Source organism: Balaenoptera physalus (assembly GCF_965194825.1).
Source record: "Balaenoptera physalus genome assembly, chromosome: 4".
NCBI classification, from domain to species: domain Eukaryota; kingdom Metazoa; phylum Chordata; class Mammalia; order Artiodactyla; family Balaenopteridae; genus Balaenoptera; species Balaenoptera physalus.
Window position 1 is genome coordinate 38,983,148 of NC_138891.1, and position 20,920 is coordinate 39,004,067.

A 20,920-nucleotide genomic window follows, 5' to 3' on the forward strand; every position below is an offset into this window, starting at 1 on the left:
TATTTTCTTTTGAACCCTGTAATAGTTTGTAAGAACTGCTATAACAGAATATCACAGACTGGGTGGCTTAAGCAACAGAAATTTATTTTTTCACAGTTCTGGAAACTAGAAGTCCAAGATCAAGGTGTTGGCAGATTTGGTTTCTTCTGAAGTCTCTCTCCTTGGCTTGCAGATGGTCATTTGTTGCTGCATCCTCACATGGCCTTTCCTCTGTGCACGTGCACCCCTAGTATCTTTCTCTGTGTCCAAATCTCCTCTCTTTATAAGGACACCAGTCAGATTGGATTAGGGCCGAATGCCCTCATTTAAATTTAATCACCCTGTACAGGCCCAATCTCCAAATAAGTCACATTTGATGTACTGGGTGTTAGGGCTTTAACATATGAATTTGGAGGGACAGAATTCACCCCACAACAAGCCCCAGTTTTGCTCTCTTTCATTTTCCCAGACCAGCCCTATTTCTGCTCTCTAATATTCCCCAGAATGTATTGAATGCTTTCCTGCTCATGTCAGTCCACCAAAGGTGGAACCTTCTTCTGATGTGGTCTGACCAGTGCTGAGGACCACACAACTCTTACTCCCCTTCTTCCAAACTCTATTCTTCCATGGGCACGAGCTTAATGCCTATGTCACTCAGCTGGCTCTTCAGGACCCTAGAACTTCTTTGGGGTGACTTTGCTGTTAAGTTAAATCTCCCTCATTTAGTTGATTTTCTGAACCCAAACACAGAAGTTTATGTTTATGTTTGTTTCTGTTTATGATTTATTATCATCCTCATTATATTTCCTTTTATTGTTTTTGACTTCTTGTTTGTGGCTTTAAAGTAGCTTTTGAATCTTAATGCTGTCATCCTGTATCCTTACTAGTCCTCTCAGCTGTACGCCCACTGCTGGTTTCATGAGGTTGCCTTCTCTGCATTTATCTAAGTTGTTGGGAGATATGCTTAACAGGAAGGTCCAACTAGGTCACACTTGGACAGCCCCCTGCAGGTCGACATCTGTCCATCAATTCAGGAGTGTAATAGAACAACTGGTGAACTCACCACCCTGCCCTGTATCCAGCCCACATTTGTCGTCAGGAGTTGCTTTTCCCCTGGGCCAAAGAAGCCCACACCCACACCCTCTCCATCTTTTCTTGGGCTATTGTGCCAATGGTCAGCCCGCTAGGACTTGAGCCATGCCTTCTTGGCTGCTAGAGATTTGATTTTTCTGTTGGCTCTGACTTAAGGACTCCGTACGTTCTGGATCGTGGCAGCTCAGCAATTACTCAGCTGGATCTGCCCAAGCAGAGCTTGCCCAAGGGGAACCCAAAGAGGACACCCCTGGGTAACCCTGAAGCTTGGGTAAGCCTCAGTTCTGACAATAGGCTGAGCATTCTGAAGGGATTTCCCTTCATCAGGGGTCCTTGGTACTGTATTGTGGCCATTCTCAGATCCACGTAAATAGAATAAAAAACAGTCTCAATTTAATCTGCCACTCCAGCCCCTGCAAGGACACAGCTGGTGAGGGTGTGCTGACTTTATTCACAAGCCAGTCCCTTCTCTCCAGCCTTGCAATAATTTTGTTGTCTTTGTTATTCTATATCCTGCGGTGATTTCCCTGAGTGCAGTGAGTGATTAATTTAGCTGGTGTCACAGGCTACAACATGTTGATATAAAGGGAAAAAGAACGAGAAAAAGAAAAGTGTGGAAGAGGTGAAAGGCTACTGCAGCAAACACACACAGGACCCAAGCTCCAGCCCTCGTACAAGACGCTCCAATGGCCAAAATGACCCCACGACATTGTTTTTGTGAACAGGAGTATGAACTTCTGAATGGTTGAGTTCCGAAATTCAAAGCCTGAAACTCTCCCAGGGCTCTCTCACTTCCCACATTGCCTCTGAAACATCAATAGCTTCAGGAAATAATGAAAAGCAAATCAGAAATAAAATCAGAACTTGAAAACCCCTGGTTCTCTATGAAAAGGGCTTCTACTGTTCAAATTCTGGTTTACAAGAGAGTGAGATTTGGGATCTTGTGTGAAAACAAACTCCAGATTTTTCTGCAGTTTTGATACCCAGTTTAACCCTCTATCCTTCTTGGCCCATGAAGCTTAAAAGGACTAATGTGACTACTGATTTGAGACCTTGTACTGTTTACAAGTCCTAGGTCCTAGGTGGAAGCTTGTCTGTACCTATGGTTGTTGATATTGGTGAGGGAGTTTATCAAGTGATAATTGTTTCTATACACAACATAAGGTAGTTATGGCGTATCTGTGAATAATACAGTTTTCCCCATGGTGACCCAACTCCTCCCTTGCCATTTTGTAACCTGGCTTTTAAACGTTGGGTTAAGAAGTAACTTAAGAGAGAATAAATTTTTGTTTTCACACTAAGCTCAGATTTTGACATTTTTATCCTTAAAATAATTTTAAAAGAAATAGCAGTGATAATTTTCATTAAAAGTGATACAACTTCATTAAAGAAAACATAGAAAATATCTTAGAAAAAGTCACCTAAAATCCCACCATGTGGAGAGTATCACTTTTAACATATTTAAGTTAGTATTTTCCAGGCACAAATGCATGTATGTGAATGTATATTTCTATACTTCATTCTAAAAATGAGATAATTCTGGACATACTAGTTTGTAACCTATTTTCTCTATTTAATAAGTTGTAAACATCTTTTCTTGGTATTCAATTTTTTCTACATTATTTTTAATGTCAGCACAGTATTCATTTCATTGGAGGGTGGGGGTAAAATGATACATACTCTGATTTAATCTTAAAATATAGGAGAGAAAATAAAAATTACTGGAAGTCCTCCTACTCAATAAAAACCACTGTAAATGTTTGAATGAGCAGCCTTCTGAGACCTCTCCTTGTACAATATTTTGTGCTCTCCATGGTGCTTTTCAATTTGCTTTTAAGTGCTTGACAATGGAGCAAGGAGAAACTCACATGTCTCAACTTACAGCTCTATATCATTATTTATTTATTTATTTTTGGTTGCGTTGTGTCTTCATTGCTGCGTGCAGACTTTCTCTAGTTGCAGCGAGCGGCGGCTATTCTTCGTTGAGGTGCACGGGCTTCTCATTGTGGTGGCTTCTCTTGTTGCGGAGCATGAGCTCTAGGCACACGGGCTTCAGTAGTTGCAGCATGCAGGCTCAGTAGTTGGGGTACACGGGCGCTAGAGCACGCGGGCTTCAGTAGTTGTGGCACATGGGCTCAGTAGTTGTGGCACACGGGCTTAGTTGCTCCACGGCATGTGGGATCTTCCCAGACCAGGGATCGAACCCATGTCCCCTGCATTGGCAGGCAGATTCTTAACCACTGCGCCACCAGGGAAGTCCCATCTATATCATTATTTTAAAGGTCTATATTACATCCCATTCTAGTAGGTTCCATTATTTACATGATGAATACACCATTGATGAACATTTCAGTTGTTTTCTTTTTGTGTGTGTGTGCTGTTCTAAACAACATTGTGATGGACATCACTGAGACTTATCAGCTTGAACTTGAGTGATTATGTCTTCAGAGTAAATTCTAAATGCGGAGTTGCTGGAACAAATAGTACACACATTGTACATTTTAACTACTAAAGTGACTTTCAGAGAAAGCACCAATTTTCATCTCCACTAAATAGTGTGTGAGAAAACTGATGCTCAACAACACTGAGTTATATTAACTTAAACATTTAATTTTGTCCATCTTCTGGGTGAAGAATAAAATTTATTGTTTTATTCACATTTTATTGATTATTAGCAGGGTTGAAATCTTTTAATGCATTGAATGTTTTACTTCTATGAATCGTCTGTTAACGTCCTGTGCTTTTTTTTGTTATTGGTCTTTTCTTTATTGATTTGTAAGAATATTTAGTCAGTAGTATTTAGTTGTGATCTATCATTTGTCCTGTAAATATTTTTCCCATTTTGCTTGTTTTTCAACTTTGTTTATATTTTTAGCTGAGCCAAAGTTTACTTTTTGTAGTTGAATTGCTCAGTTTTTATGTATTTTCATTACATGATTAGAAGTTATTTCCTGATCCAACATTATAAAAAATTATCACCATCTTCTTCAAGAACATTAATGGTTTTATTTTTTTATTACTTTTAAAACTTTGATCCATCTGGAATTTATTTTGGTGTATCCAAATTTATTCTAACTGCCCATCCAGTTGTATCAATACTATCTATTGGATAATTCATTTTTTCCCTATTAATTTGAAGTCCTACATTTATATATTATATGTTATAAATTCCCACCTATTTTTTAGAACTTGCTTTTATTACAAAAATCATATATGCCCATGGTAAAAAAGGACACAATCATCAAAAATTGTATATAATAATAAGTCTCCACCAACAACTGCCTAGTTCCTCACTTCTCCTCCCTAGAGGGAACCATTTTCCAGAACTGCTCTAGGCATACACAAGCATGAGAGGTGTGTCTGTGACACATGCATAATACATAGATGTATACATGTCTGTGTATCCCATTTTATGTTTACACAAATTAGAGCTTCCTACATGTATGGCTTGGCACCTAGTTTCTTTTTTCTTTTTTAAATTAAACAATATATCTTGGAACTCTTTATAGGATCAACAAAGCTACTTCATTCTTTCTCATAATTGAATAGTACTCCATTGTATGTAGGTACCGTAATTTGTTTAAACAAATAGCCTGTTTGTTGACAACTTTTTCAGTTTTTTTTCTATGATCAGCAATGCTATAATGAATATCTCACCTCATATTTCTTGCATATGTGTGCATATAACGTGGGACAAATTCCCCAAAGTGTCAGCTGCTGGACCAAAAGGGTAGATGCACCTTGTATTTGGTAGATATTACCAAATTGTCCTCTAAGGAGGACTGTCTTAGTCCATTTGAGCTGTTATGACAAAATACCTCAACTGGGTATAAACAACAGAAATTTATTGCTCACATTTCTGAAGGCTGAGAAGTCCAAGATCAAGGTGCCACCATGGTCAGGTGAGGCCCTCTTCCTTGTTACAGACTTCTCATTGTATCCTCACATAGCAGAAGGGGGCAAGGGAGCTCTCTGGGACCTCTTTCATAAGGGCATTAATATCACTCAAGAAGGCACCACCCTCATGACCTAATCACCTCCCAAAGGCCACACCTCCTAATACCATCACACTGGGCATTAAGATTTCAACACATGAATTTGGGGAGGCCACAAACAATCAGATCACAGCAAGGTCAAACCAGTTTTGTACTTCCATCTATATTGAAAGAGCTTGCTTAAGATCCTGTCTCAAACATTTTTTTTATCTTTCTCAATCTGAAAATTGCAAAATGTTATCTAACTGTTAAAGTGGATTTCTTTTTTTTTATTCAAACAGAAAGTCACAAAAATTATAATCATCCTCATCAGTTCACTCAGTCCCATGTAATTAATTTTTTTTTATCTTGATCTTTCGTTAGCACTTTTATGAATTCATCAGTTTTCCATTAGAGTTCTGAAAATGCTTATTCATTCAGTTCAGCAGTATAGTCAGTTACCAGAAACCTGTACTTGTCAGAGTCTTTTCCATGAATTCCTTGAAGATGAAACCCTTTTATAGGAACATTTTTGCAAAAGCATCAGAGTACACCCAGAACTGTCTGTAAATGACAAAAGACTTAAAAATGACCACGGTTAAAGATTTGATGAAAGTTCGTAATAATGCAATTGACAAGGAAATTTAGTTATTTCTGAGATATACATTTTAAAGTAATAACTAGGATTATGACTTATAACATTATACCAGAACATATAAGATTTTTAGAAATTTCATGTAATGTCTGAAACATTTATATTAACATATTTCCATACAAATAACCCAAAGAAAGTTTAGTATTAGTTGTTTTTTTTTGTTTGTTTTTTGTTTTTTTATACTGCAGGTTCTTACTAGTCATCAATTTTATACACATCAGTGTATACATGTCAATCCCAATCGCCCAATTCAGCACACCACCTTCCCCACCCCACCGCAATTTTTCCCCCTTGGTGTCCATACGTTTGTTCTCTACATCTGTGTCTCAACTTCTGCCCTGCAAACTGGTTCATCTGTACCATTTTTCTAGGTTCTACATACATGTGTTAATATACGATATTTGTTTTTCTCTTTCTGACTTACTTCACTCTGTATGACAGTCTCTAGATCCATCCACGTCTCAACAAATGACTCAACTTCGTTCCTTTTTATGGATGAGTAATATTCCATTGTATATATGTACCACATCTTCTTTATCCATTCATCTGTCGATGGGCATTTAGGTTGCTTCCATGACCTGGCTATTGTAAATAGTACTGCAATGAACATTGGGGTGCATGTGTCTTTTTGAATTATGGTTTTCTCTGGGTATATGCCCAGTAGTGGGATTGCTGGATCATATGGTAGTTTAAAGTGGATTTCTTTTATTATTAGTGAGAGTGGGAACATTTTCATGTATTTATAAATCTTTTTTCTTTTTTTAAAAAAACATGAATTCATGTTCCTGTTCCTTATAGTGTTGAGAGAACTCTTTATAGATTGAGAAAATTAATCATTTGTCAATAATATATGTTTTAAATGTTTCTCTTGTTGGTCATTTGTCTTTTGACTGTATTTATGATGATATTTTCACTGTGCAGAAAATTTAATTTTTAGTAGTATAATTTATTAACCTTTAACTTTATGGCTTCTGGGTTTGTTTTCTTGCTTAGAAAGGCTTCCACCATTTCAAAATTACAAATGGACCTCATGTTTGTTTCTAGAATTCTTATGGTTTCATTTTTTTTTTAATGTTTAAATCTTTGATTCATCTTTCTGTTAGGAGGAAGATTGAGTGTATTCAGTTTTAGTCTTTTCCCAGAGGTTTAGATAGTTGTCCCTAAAACTGTTTATTGAAAAATCAATTTTTCCCATTGATTTTAAATCATGGGTTTATCATATATGAAATTTTCATATAAAGTTAGCTCTAATTTCTCAAATCTGTTCCATTGGTCTAAGCTTTCTAGTCTGTGCTGAAAGTGCACAGTTTTAATTATTATAGTTTTATAATACATTTTAATATATGTCAGGTCTCCATCAATAGTCTTTTCCTACTTTTTCTCACTACTCTTGACAAGTGCCAAAATAGACAAGAAATGCTCTAGAAAAATTAATTAATGCTAGTGGGATTTTTATTGTGATTGCATCAAATTTATAGAGTCCTTCTGCCTATTTACTAGGTCTCCTTTCATGTCCTTTACTAGTTTTTGAATTTTCTTTATATATTTCCTGTACATTTCTTATTGAGTTTAATTTGAGATATGTAATGGTTTTTGCTGCTGTTGTGAATGGGATAATTTCTTCCATTAAATTTCTTTCAGATATTGTTTGTCTATTTAAAGCAGACTTAAATGAGACATTTTTCTTGTCTCAATTCAGTACTGATGTTCTTACTTTTATGGAGAATTCAGATATGTAACCATCACATTATCAAATAAGAGTTGTGCATATGACCCATTCCAAACCCCAACCGGGTGTGAAGTGATGAAGAAATGATAGGAAACACCAAGTAGATAATGGACAATCAATTTAATCTTCAGGTAATTGTACAGTTTTAGAGGGTTTTTATAATTTAACATAAAAGCAAAGAACAGTGTCATTCTTAGCAAAGGACAATAACTTCATATGAATCAATGCTGGTGACCAACACACTATGAACATTTTGTCACTGATTCCTGCCCCCTCTTCCCTTTCTTCCTGTCTGTGTCAGAGATGTTTTCTCTTAATGCATTCGAAAGGGCTATTTTGGGATTTGAGTCACCTTTTCTCCTTGTGTCTCTGCAACAGACACAATCCATCAACCTCCTATCATACACAAAAGAAAAAAATCCACTCTCCAAGATAGCAAGGCAGTCACTTGGTACTGTGTGTTATCATAAGGGCTGAGCCCAGGTTCTCTGATGTTTTTGAGTGTGAATTCTCAGCCACCTCAGATGCCCGCATTTGGTGCCCTGCCTGGCTCAGTTTAGAACAAAATACTTTTCCTGACAAGTTGTGTGGTGCTAATTATATTTCAATTAGCAGTTGGTCAAAACCCTGCAGAAAACCAAAGAACAGCCCTTCACAGGTTCTGATAAGAAGTCATATGAACTAAGGCATAATTATTGCATCATGGACAGAGGCTACACCCATGTCATAGATCTTTATATCAATAACTGAAGTCATAGATGCTAATTTGGCTGCATCGGGAAGCAGACCTCACTAATCAAGAGAGAATAAAGAAAAAGAGAACTTTGTGATTATTCAGCTGGCTGGGGGGAGCCTGCTATGATGATGAGAATCCTAAGAAATGCACGGTGCATGATAATTATTCTTTATGAAAAGGAAACGTGAACCTTTAACCAGTTGCTAGACCCTCTTTCTTTGTAGAAGCAGCTGCCCCACTCCTAATTTACAACAACTCTATTGCCCAATACATGGGCGGATTGGAAAAGCATGGAGGTAAACCATAATTTCCCCTGAATTGCAGACTCATACGGCCAACCACCTACTTGACATCCATGCCCAGTTTTAATAGGACTAATGCTGAGCTTCCTTCTTCTCCCAGACCTGCTTCTCCCATAGCCTCCCACCAAAAAAACCCCCTTCATGCTTGATGCCTCTCTTTCTCTCACAGCCCATATCTGGTCCATCAGCAAATCGGGGCGACTGTACCTTCAAACTCTCTCCAACATCGAACCACTCCTCACATCCACACTGCTATTACTTGTGTGAAGCCGCTATCATCTCTACCAGGCTGCTTCACTGGCCTCCTAAGTGTTCTATTCTCAACAAGCAGAGTGATCCTGTAAATGCTAAATTATGTCTGTTATTCCTCTGCTCAAAAGCCTCCAGTGGTTCCCCATGACATTCAGAGTAAAAGCCAATGTACTTACCATGTTCTACAGAATCCCCTGGGATCTGGCCCCCATCACCTCTCTACCACTGCACTCATCCACTACACTCCCCTCCCTGCCTTCACTCTAGACAATTTGCCACACTGATGTTCCTCACACACACCAGACAAACCCCCCCTCAGCCTTTACACTTGACAGTCCCTCTCCCCCAGATATCACATGGCTCACTCTATCACCTCCTTAAGGTTTTTACTTAAATGTCATTGTATCAGCAAATCCTTCCCTGGATATACTGTCTAAGAGTGCAACCCCACACTCTCACTTCTCCTTCTTCCTTTCTTTATTATTCTCCTCAGTTTTCAGCACTAACGTATGTCCCATTTTATTTGTTCATCTATTGCCTGATGGAGTATAATGTCTTGGAGGACAAGGGTTTTGTCTGATTTGTATCCCTTGCACCCAGAACAGAGCCTAGCACATTGTAGGCTTGATAAATATTTGTTGAATAAGTGAATGAATGAATGGACAGTTAAGAGCAAGGGCACAATACAATTTTTTAACGTTGAGCTTTGACAATATACTACATTTTCATTTCTTAAATTAGATACTTGAAAGGCTCATTGATAAAGCATATGTTAATGCCTTTTTATCACTTGAAAAAATACCATCAAAGCTTCAAAGTTTTAATGACCAACTGCTATCCTTTCCTGTTGTTTTATTTTTCCTTGAAGACTCTGAAAGGCAAAGGAAAGTAGGTCTGTGTGGTCCTCAGTTTAAACTGAAGACTCCCCCATTCTCATTATAATTATGTTGTCACTGATGGAGACTACAGTGTTCAATGTTGTTTTTTTCAGTAGGTAGGGACAGGGACATGGGGAAGGCTTTCATTGGGCCAATTTAACCCTGAATATAATGCTGTAAATCATAAAAGAAAAGTCCCAGACATTGCAAATTAACCTGGTTCAAATGAAGTCACCCTAAAGAGAGACAGGTGTCAGGATGGCCAAAAGCATTTAGTACCAATTTGCAGTGATACTAAATCTAATGTAAAAAAAGAGACCAGAATGATGTAACTTAAGTATTTGGCTCGTGGTACATGTTAGGGATCTGGAGTCTACAATGATACATAAAGCAACATTCTCAGGGTCTCTGCTCATCAAATCTTGGGATTTGATCATCTCAGTCACTTGAAAATTTACCTCTTACTCTTTCTATTGATATAAGTCATGTACTCATTAAGTACACACCTGCGAGTGAAGTTTTGTTAAGTGAAAGCTAATTTATACTCACTACACACACGGCTGCTATTTTTATATAGCCAGTTTGGGTTTTGTTTTATGTTTCCCGTCACCTAGTAGTTCATTTTGTAATGGACTTTTAAAGATTAGAAAACCAGCAACCCATATATAAAGCCAGATTACTTTAATATTCAGCAGTAGACTATAACCATGCTATGAAAAATAAATTTTATTCTAAGGCTAGCTGACTAGTCACGGGAGAGCAGGGAGGGTTTGGAAAGGGTATTCCCAGATTAGATGCTGCACAACTCACTTCACATGTACTATATGATTTGGAGATGTGAATGGGACTTGGTACCTAGAATTTCTCTGCATAGAGCAAAAACACATATATAAAGTCTTTTAGTATGCCTGATTTGATTTTTCCCTTCTCAATAAAGCTCTCAACCCCAATTCCCATGTAGAAAGTCAGTACCTCTGTAATACCAAACAAGTTCTGTGCAATGAACTATGGAGGCCTGCGTATTTACACTGCAATATAAAAATCCAAGTACATATATTGTACATCCATGATTCATCCTACAAGAGCAATTTTCCAGTGTCACTGGTCCATGGGTCACTTTCTTAAAATAGTGGTATCTGAAGTATGAGATACCAATTGCTCACTTGGATGAGTGTGGGGAGATATGGGGTATGGAGGACAGCTAATGAGAAAGACATTCTGTTTCACAACTTATAAATGTTGGGGGAGATAAGAAGAAACATTCACCCAGCATCAGAGCTCTATGTTTATTTATGTCCTGCCTTTATTTTTAACTATATTTCAAGGCTGTTGTGTTGAAAGAGAAATGTTTGAACACTGTGTCTCATCCCACATTGAACCCTATACTACACAGGTGGTGTCATGGAACTCTGCTGTCTGTGGACAGAATATTTTTTATCTCAGGACACCCCAGAAAGTGCTTTTAGGCAACCCAGATCCTTATCACTGTAGGCAGGGCCTCATTCTCTCTCTCTAGTAATAACTAGCAGAATATTATATTCAGGCTTACAATCCAGAATAGCATTTTTCATTCTGCCAGACTGTGAAATTAATGTAGCACAAGCAGTATTTTTAAGTGACATACAATAGAAGAGAAAATATCAAAGGGTAGCTTATGTAATAGGAACAAGTATTGTTTTATAAGTTTGTGTGTGTGTGTGTGTGTGTGTGCATGTGTGTTGGGTATTGACAGGAAAGTGCTTGCTTACTGTAGGTTGTTTAAAAACCATTTATGGCAAATTACAAGTATTCAACAATATTTCTATTTTCTCCTTTGGAGGTAACATGGCTATATCATTTAAGCCTCTTCTGTAGTTAGATGGACCCATATGACTGAGTTTTGGCCAAGGGAACGTGAACAGAAGTGCCATGCATTCCTTCCAAACTTTGCCCATAAAAATTTCCCAAACTTGATCCTTGCTTTTTCCCCACATATAACTGAATTGAGAGGACCCAGAGGAAGGTGGAGCCACGAGATGGGAGGAGTCTGGGTCCCTGAAGGTACATGTGGAAGGCTGCTTACTCATCAATTCACACTGAACTGTAAAGGGGGTGAAAAATAAACCATTTGTGTTAAGCCACTGCAGTTGGGAGTGTGTTTGTTATAACATCTAACTAACACAGGACTGATGAAAGGGTGAACACCGTGGCGAGGTGCTCTGCTCTCCTGCCTCTGGTTTTATTTCAGCTCCTTTAAAACAGGACACCCAACAAGCACTAAGCTCCACCTCCACAGAGCATGTATGAGGCTTAGATTTCCTCACAGCCTCGCTGCACTTCTGTGTTTTTGTTTTTGTTTTTTTTTTAAGACTGGCACTCCCCAATGCTTTCAGGGAAAGGTTTTTCTTTTTTTTTAAAACTTTGGGTTTATTTATTTATTTATGGCTGTGTTGGGTCTTCGTTTCTGTGCGAGGGCTTTCTCTAGTTGCGGCAAGTGGGGGCCACTCTTCATCGCGGTGCGCGGGCCTCTCATTATCTCGGCCTCTCTTGTTGCGGAGCACAGGCTCCTAGACGCGCAGGCTCAGCAGTTGTGGCTCACGGGCGTAGTTGCTCCGCGGCATGTGGGATCTTCCCAGACCAGGGCTCGAACCCGTGTCCCCTGGATTGGCAGGCAGACTCTCAACCACTGCGCCACCAGGGAAGCCCCACTTCTGTGTTTTAACTATGACTAAATCTCCAGTTGGACCTTGGCTTTCTGCTCCATTATGTTCAGACATTTGTCTCAATGTCTGTCAGTCACTGAGTCTCACCAAGCCCCTGGGACCTACCCCACAGCCAGTCCTTCCCCACCAGTCCCCTATAGATCCTTATCCATGATCTGTGATCTATTTCAGCCTTAGGATGTAGGTAATGTCTACAAATAAAATTTATTTCTGACAAAAATTTTAATTTATATGAGAATGTTCTCTTCCCAAGAAAAGAATTTGAATAATTTCAACAGTAACAATGAGTAACAATGGCTAGCATGTACTGAATGCCTACCATCAGGCATATATTATCCCTAAATCTCACAAAAACCCAGTAGAGTCGATATTATTACACCCATTAAAAGAGGAAGAGATTGAAGCTCAGAGAGGCTGGGATTTGTCCCAGGTCACACAGCTATAATATGGACTTAAACTCACATTTGTCTGATGACCAAACCCACACTCTTTCGCCTTCCTGATGGCAAAAAAGGACAAATGTCTAATAGCAAGAGGTTTAGATGTCTATACACTGAAGAGGCTTCTTGGGAGCCTTCAGTCCACCCTCCATAAGAGGGCACCTGTTCTTGGCGGTCCCACTGGGCACTGAGAAATGCTGAACTTTTAGCTCACTTGTGGTTTGTGGGAAACGGGGGAGATCAGAACTGAACTGAACAGCTCCATGGAGGCTGCAGCCGCATTTGCTGCGCACGTGGCAAAGGAATGCCACACTCGCAACTAAATATGGTTCCCGGCACAGCTCTATGAAGTTTGGTCAAGGAGCTGGGAACTGACAGGACTAAACGAGACCACTGGAGGCTTATTCCAGTATAAACAGAACTGGCCAGGTTGCGTCTTCAGACAAAAATCTAAACCAATGGTTTTTGAGGGGGATGCTCATGACAGTCCACTGGGGAATGGGAAGAAAACATGAGAACTTCTCCTGGCATAGTAATTCCATTTTAAAATAAGACAGAAATTAAGTGTTTCTAACATCTAATAAATAGGCTGATACCAGTACTCTCATCCCTTCCTTATGTCACACCGGACAAGAAGCACCATGACATATCCTGAGGGAAAGTGAGGGTTCCATATTCCATGGCACAGCAGCGTGAGAGCTGAGCCCTTACTCATTCTTTCACTTTCTTGTTTTGCAACCCAGTTCAGCTTACATGGCCCTGTTTAAGTGCGTTTATATGTTCTGTTATCTGGTTGTATTATTTGGGGTTCTCCAGAGAAACAGAACCAATAGGAGATATAGAGCTATATATAAGGAGGTTTATTATAGGAATTGCCTCATGGGTTATAGAGGCAGAAGAGTCCCACAGTCTATTGTCTGCAAGCTGAAGAGCCCAGAAAGCTGGTGGTGTGTTCAGTCTAAGTGCAAAGGCCCTAGAACCAGGGGAGCCAATGGTGTAACTCCTAGTCCAAGGTCAAAGACTTGAGAACCAGGGGGCTGCTGGTGTCAGTTCCAGAGTCTGAAGGCTTGAGAACCAGGGGCTCCAATGTCCAAAGGCAGGAGAAGATGAACATCCCAGCTCAAGAAAAGAGAGAGGGAATTCACTCTTCCTCTGTCTTTTTGTTCTATTCTAGCCCTCAGTGGATTTGATGAAGCCCACCCACACTGGTGAGAGTGAATCTCTTTACTCAGTCTACTAAATCAAATGCTAATCTTTTCCAGAAACTCTCACAGACATACCCAGAAGTAATGTTTTACGAGCTATGTGGGCATCCCTTAGCCTAGTCAAATTGACACACAAAAATAACCATCACGTTGGTTTTAATAAAACCAATTGCCACCTGGCTTTAACAAAATCAATCTTTAAAAACATAAAATGGTCATATGGCTTAAGATATTCCTGCCAAAGTATCTGAATGTTGAAGATAGTCCTAATAAGACAAGCACAGGTAAACAACAAGAAAATGACAGAACTGACCCATGTCTTGAGTACTCAAGGTACCATTTACCTTTGTTTTGATCTCAGCTACATCATGAGAAAAATATGATGATTTATTCAAATATAATAGACATCATCAACTCTTCAAAATGTGGACTTATTCGCCATTATCAATGATGTACTTCAACCCAAGTATACGTTGTCCTTTGAGATATTAACTAATTACTGAACTGCATGCAGACAGTTTATAAAGAAATCCGGGGTGCTGCTCCACAGTCTTTTACTGATAATAACACCTGGCCAAAAAATTTGGAGAACACTGATATGGAAGACAATCTGGCCCATCCTAGGGCACTTTCCATAATTCAGGAGGTACTAGTAGATATTGAACGGCTAGATCCAGATTTCCATGGGGAACGCCTGGGCCTCTGAAGTTACATCTCTCCACCCCTTTCTTCGGACTTCCAGAGCTGTACTAGTGCAACCCTAATTGCCTTCGTAAACACAGGCAAAACCATTTTCAGCCGCCTGGGACTCTGCTGGGCAGATTTTGCTTTCATCAAACTCTTGCTGTTCTCCATCAAGCATGGTTGGAATGATTCGGTCTTGATTTAGATTCAGAAGCTTCATGCACTTACTGCTCTCAGCAAAATTTTATCAAAATATTTATCTCAATAATTTGGTCCAAAAGTTTCTTCAAATTAACTAAGGCAAACCGTTCAGCCAGGTTACTGCAGAAAGCCCTAGAGTGGGACAGAGGTGCGAAAAAAAAAGAAAAGGGTTCAGTCGGGAGGGAAGGCCATACGCTGACTAGATTCAGTCAAAAGTATATACAACATTTATTAGCTAAAGTACCACAAAAAGCATTCTAATCAGTTGGTTTCCTCTCATTAAATGTTAATTAGTTCATATAAGCTTCCTGTGTAGGAAAGTATCAAGTACTTAGCAAGCATTAGGGAAGAGGCGAGTCACAAGTGGGGTCTGAGGGACAACAGACACTGGAGCAATGGCATTGTTACCTTGCTGGGTGACATTTTTGTTTGAGGCATATGTGAGCGTCTTGAGGAGGATCCAGAAGGCCTGCCAGAAACAAACACAGATCAGAATTTTCATTCTGGTAATGAGTCTCTGAAACAACATTTGTTGAGTTTTAAAAAACATACTTAAGGGGATTAGCTCCTGAACCAAATACTATGATTATATTCCAGATACACTGGCTCACACCGTTTAAACCCACAGAACAGGATAATCGTATCATATTAAATGGCCTTTAATTTAGATTGTTTTAGTATGCTGGCTTATAAGCCACTTTGGTAAAGTTATAAAAACAAGAGGAACAAAACTAAGGGGCTGTGTGGACCCCATCATTAAGTGATTTGGAAATGGGTCCCTGGGATCATACATGTCTGGGACTAGAAGGGGACTGCAGCCAGTTCACACGAGCATGGCCACACCAAGCTCATGGTGGCCCCTGTTCTGATTGGCCAGTGCCTGGCCCCAAGCAGTTGCAAAATATCACAAATATCACTCCTGAAAAAGTCTAAAGCACTCATTTCACAGATAAAGACACAGTGACCCAGAGAGATAAAGTGACCTGCCCACACTACACATCTTATTAAGAGAAAAACAGAACTTGGACTTGAGCGTCATTCTACAGTGCTCCTTTGGCATCCCCACACCACCCTCTTCCCCTGAAATTTGTTGCCATTTTTCTTTATAAACTGGTGATGCAACAACCGCCTTTTGATACAGAGTGACAAAGGCTGTTAAGCAGGTTGGGCAAATGCTTTGATAACAGGTAAAAGAGCTATAAATTGCTATCTTTCAAAAATAATGTCAAACATTTATTGAGTGCTTACTACATGACAGGCACAGATACTTCACTTGTTTATTAACTTGTTTAATCTTTTAAACAATATCACCTTTAATCTTTACAATAGCCTTATTGAGTAGTTATGATTATTGATTCCATTTAACACGTGGAAGAACTGATGTAGAGCGAGACTGAGTAACTTGCTATGGAGGCAACTTCTAAGATGACCCCCAACTGATATTCACACTCTGTGTAATTTCCTCCCTTTGGCTGTGGGCTGGACCTAATGACTCACTTCAAATGGAATACAGAAAAAAATGTGATGGGATGTCACTTCCATGGCTAGCTTATAAAAGCCTGTGACATCTGTCTTACTAGAGACTCTTATTCTGCTGGCTTTGATGGCTACTCTGTTGGAAATGCCCATGCGGCAAGGAACCTGAGGGCAGCCTCCAGCCAACAGCCAGCAAGGAATTTAGGCTTTCAGCCCAACAGTTCTCAAGGAACAGAGTCTTGCCAAAAACCACATGAGTGAGCGTGGAAGTGGATCCCTCCCCAGTCGAGCTTCAAATGAGATCCCAGACCTTGCGCCAATGCCTTGATTGCAGTCTTTGAGAGACTATCAAGCAGAGGACACAACTAAGTTGTTCCTTGATTCCTGATTGACCAAAACTATGAGATAATATATGTTGTTTTAAGTCAATCATTTTAGCGTAATTTGTTATGACGCAAAAGATAACTAACACAGTTACCCAAGACTACATAGCTACATAACTCCTGGTATAGCCAGGAGTTGAACCCAAGAAGTCTGGCTGCTAAACTTATGCTTTTTTTCCCTAAATCTACTCTTTTAGCCAGTGATACCACACTACCTCTCAGAAGGGACACCACATTCCTCACGAACATCACCATCATCACCATCATTATTACCATCATCATCATCACCTCTGTCCCCATCATCATCATCATCATCACTACTACTGCATACCAAATATTAGCTAAGTGCTTTATATAAATAATTTTATGTAATCCTCAAAATGACCCTGTGGGATATATCCAAAAAAAATATAAAAACACCAATTCGAAAAGATACATGCACCCCAACGTTCATAGCAGCATTATTTAACAATTGTCAAGACATGGAAACAACCTAAGTTTCTATTGACAGTTGAATAGATAAAGAAGATATAGTATATATACATGATGGAATACTGTTCAGCCATAAAAAATAATGAAATTTTGTCATTTGCAGCAACATGGATGAACTTGGAGGGCATTATGTTAAGTGGAATAAGTCAGACAGAGAAAGATAAATACTGTATGATATCACTCATATGTGGAATCTAAACAATACAACAAACTAGTGAATATAATATAAAAGAAGCAGACTCATAGATATAGAGAACAAACTAGTGGTTACTGGCGGGGGGGGAGGGGCAACATAGGGGTAGGGGGAGTGGAAGGTACAAACTATTGGGTGTAAGATAGGCTCAAGGATGTATTGTACAACCCAGGGAATATAGCCAATATTTTGTAATAACTGTAAATGGAAAGTAACCTTTAGAAATTTGTATAAAATTTTTATTTAAAAAACTAACCCTGTGGTTCCAACTTTATAGTTTAAAAAAAATGAATCTCAGATAATAAAAGCAACTCACCTAGGGTCACATAGAAAATTCAGAACTTGACCCAGCTGAGTCCAAAACCAATGCCTTTCCAACTGAACTTTGCTGCTTCTCTGTAAACCAAAGGGCTGTACCTAACTGGTTAATGATGCCCTGATATATAATTTTTTACAACATTGGGAAAAATGTTTAACAATTTTTTTAGTAAATCATTGATAACAAAATCTAATTGCTGCAGATTTTTCTAACTTTACCACAGTTAAAAATTCCATGGAGACTTTTAGGATGTGGGATGTAAGAGTGCCATGGAAAACTGGAAGCAAAAAAGAATGCTTTGCTACATTGTATGTAGCACTTCTTGTTAGCAAATATAATGAATTGAAGTTAACATCAATTGTATGATACTAAGTTTCTTTCAAAAATAAAAGTCATAAACCCTAAATCTAATATAATAATTTGCACTGCATATAAAATCTTGAATGATTCCTTACAGTACGGTGGATGAGAAAGCTCACACTCCTTGCCATAGCATTTCGGGCTGACCATCTTAGCCCAATTTTCAGCTTAATCCTCTACACAGATGTCACCTATGAAACTCAAGTCTGATCGTATCAGATCAGGGCGTGAAATCAGACACCTAGATTTTTGCTTCCAGATTGAACACATTGCTTATCAAGGCACAAAAATTTTTTGAGGGAGAACAGCGGGACGAGGGGAGGAAGGAGAGATGGGAGTACAAAAGGAAGGGAGGAAGGAAAGAGGGAAGGGAGAAGAGAGGATTTCACTCTTTTCACTCTAGCAATGAATCCTCAAATTCACTAAATATTCTAATTCTATCATAAGTGAGTCACAAAGTATCCTGACACACTTCAGTTTATAACAAAGTTCCCCTGCAGACTAAACAGAGAGAAAGCAGAAACGTTGGGTACATGACATCAAGTATTCTACCATAAGCTTTATAACCTCTGCTTTCTTCTGCATCCAGTTCACATGGTCCTAACATCCCTTCCAATTTTGCCCCCAAGGTTTTGAGTGTCTGAACCATATTTAAACAAAAAAGTACCATAGGTACTTTTTTAAAGCAAGTAAGAACTCTGCTAAGTCCGATGTGCTTCTGGTGGAAGCAATGGAGTAATTAACTGCAATGAATTATAATGATCCTAATCATGTTCTTTAGAATATTTGCAGGGTTAGCTAGGAAGAAATGGCATGCACAAGACCACCGAAATAATGGAGGAACCAGTAAGCATCATTTTAAATAGTGCTTGAGTTCACGTTGTAGATGGGATATTGGCATGGTCCCCTTCACTGTCACTTCATTAACCATCAGTTCAGGGATTGCTTCTATTTCTGTATTAAGTCTCTGACCTGCTTTTTGGTAGGCCGACATCACTGTAGTCTTGACAGAGTCCTTCAGACTTCAGCTGTCGGCCTTCGTCTTCCAAGCTCACACCCTCTCGTCCCTAATTACATTAGAGTGAGGGAAAAGAAAAATGACCTCAGTGGTATTTATTTGGCTCAGCAGGATGAAGACTTGGCTGGAAGAGGAAGTGGTGAGGCTGCAGCTCTTAATTCCAGGGGGAAGCCTTGAAGGCTGCTGTGAAGCCTGCTGCTATCTTATTGCTTAGGTCTCAAGACAGGCTGAAAAGCTTAAACGGCAACTTTTCAGCATGTGATTGTACTTTTCATTTTCCTTGTAATTTGCCCACAGCCGACTGTTTAAAACAACGTGCCTAGTGCTATGTGACGTTAGACAATGCAAGTACTATTGCCGACCACTTCTTGTTTCCATCTCCCCCTCAAACCCTCCAGGTTTTTAAATCCCTAAATGTCTCTCTCCTCCCAAGCACCCCTTGTTCACTCGCTACAAAGTGCCTTTTATGCCTTTTAGGCACAAACACTATTAGTGGCATCTTTTAAAACTTATTTGGATGGAAAGCTTTATAAAATAGATTATGACCTTCAACCCAGGGATGCCCCAGGGACCGTTAAGGTGTGTAGAACTGTCTGCCCCTTTACTAAATGGTCCCAGACGGCTGTACTTTTCCAGTTCTTATGTCTGTTTTCTATTATTTTCTGCCTCCTCTGTGCTACCAATTCTTTGTGCTACTTCATTTCCCACAAATTCTGACCCACCAAATATGTCTCCTAAAAATCAATTTTTGTTTTTGGAAATCAGAAATAGCTAGGCTCTTAGCCATCACCCTTTACTTTCTGACCCAGGAGTTTAAAGTTCACACAGTGAGATTCTTTAATAACTATTCCAAGGGACTGAAGAAACATGGTAGTTTAAGATACAAAAGTTAGTCACTCTAGGATTAAAAACAAAAGAAAATATTTATAATGATGGTCACCATCTATATTTGGCATTTTATTTCAAGAACTGACTTCTCTTGTATTCAGAATTCTGAAAACAGCCAGATTCATGGGAGGTAGTTTTTCCTGTAGTCACATCTGCCCGACTTTATTGAATTTCCTTTTCTTAATGAATCATGAGGGTTGAGTTAAATGTTAAATATCGGTGTTTATATAAGGAACATGCATGTTTGCTTTTTCTTCAATTAAGGAAAAGCTGGTTGACCTTTGTGCCACTGAGTCTTGTGCTTGTTAACTGCGTGGCTGTCCCATCTAACAAGCCCTTCTTATAAGACCCATCACACCATCTCATAGGCACAGTTGGCTCTCCACTAGGTGGCATCACAAAAGAACCTGTGCCCCAGAAACCGGAAGATGGAAAAGTAGGAAATGTCTTATCATGATGCTGGGGGTGGTTTTGACTGCACAAATGTACACATTAGGAATCTGGGGATGATGAGAGGTTACTTCAAACACTTAAAGTTGGAAAGCAACTCAGTATAAGTTTAAGAAACCCAGCTGCACTTACAAACATCTGGAAGGTCTCTTTTTTTCCACCCCTTTGACTCCTCTTCACCCATTTCTCCCACTCTCCACCCCCCACCTCTCTGGCACACACCAATCTGTTTTCTGTATCTATAAGCTTGGGTTCTGTTTTGTTTTATGTTTTGATTCCACATATGAAAGAGATCACATGGTATTTGTCTTTCTCTGTCTGACTCATTTTACTTAGCATAATGCCCTCAATGTCCATCCATGTTGTCACAAATGGCAAGATTTCATTCTTTTTAATCGCTGAATAATATTCCATTGTATATAAATACCACACTTTCTTTATCCATTTATCCCCAATGGACACTTAGGTTGTTTCCATATCTTGGCTATTGTAAATAGTGCTGCAATAAACAT

At 39.2% G+C, this 20,920-nt stretch overlaps 3 long non-coding RNA genes across 3 annotated transcripts in view; 2 read left to right on the plus strand and 1 right to left on the minus strand.

Moving 5' to 3' along the window:
- LOC309659751 overlaps positions 1-20,920 on the plus strand; it is a 701,522-nt gene that overhangs the window by 435,331 nt on the left and 245,271 nt on the right. The window lies entirely within an intron of this gene.
- Positions 1-20,920, plus strand: part of LOC309659736 — a 457,573-nt gene that overhangs the window by 351,962 nt on the left and 84,691 nt on the right. The gene's annotated exons all lie outside the window — the stretch shown is intronic.
- The window catches only part of LOC309659755, a 353,034-nt gene continuing 337,667 nt past the window's right edge, over positions 5,554-20,920 (minus strand). The window contains exon 2 of the long non-coding RNA XR_014262945.1: positions 5,554-20,063. This is a non-coding gene — a long non-coding RNA (uncharacterized lncRNA). The remainder of the gene's footprint in view (positions 20,064-20,920) is intronic.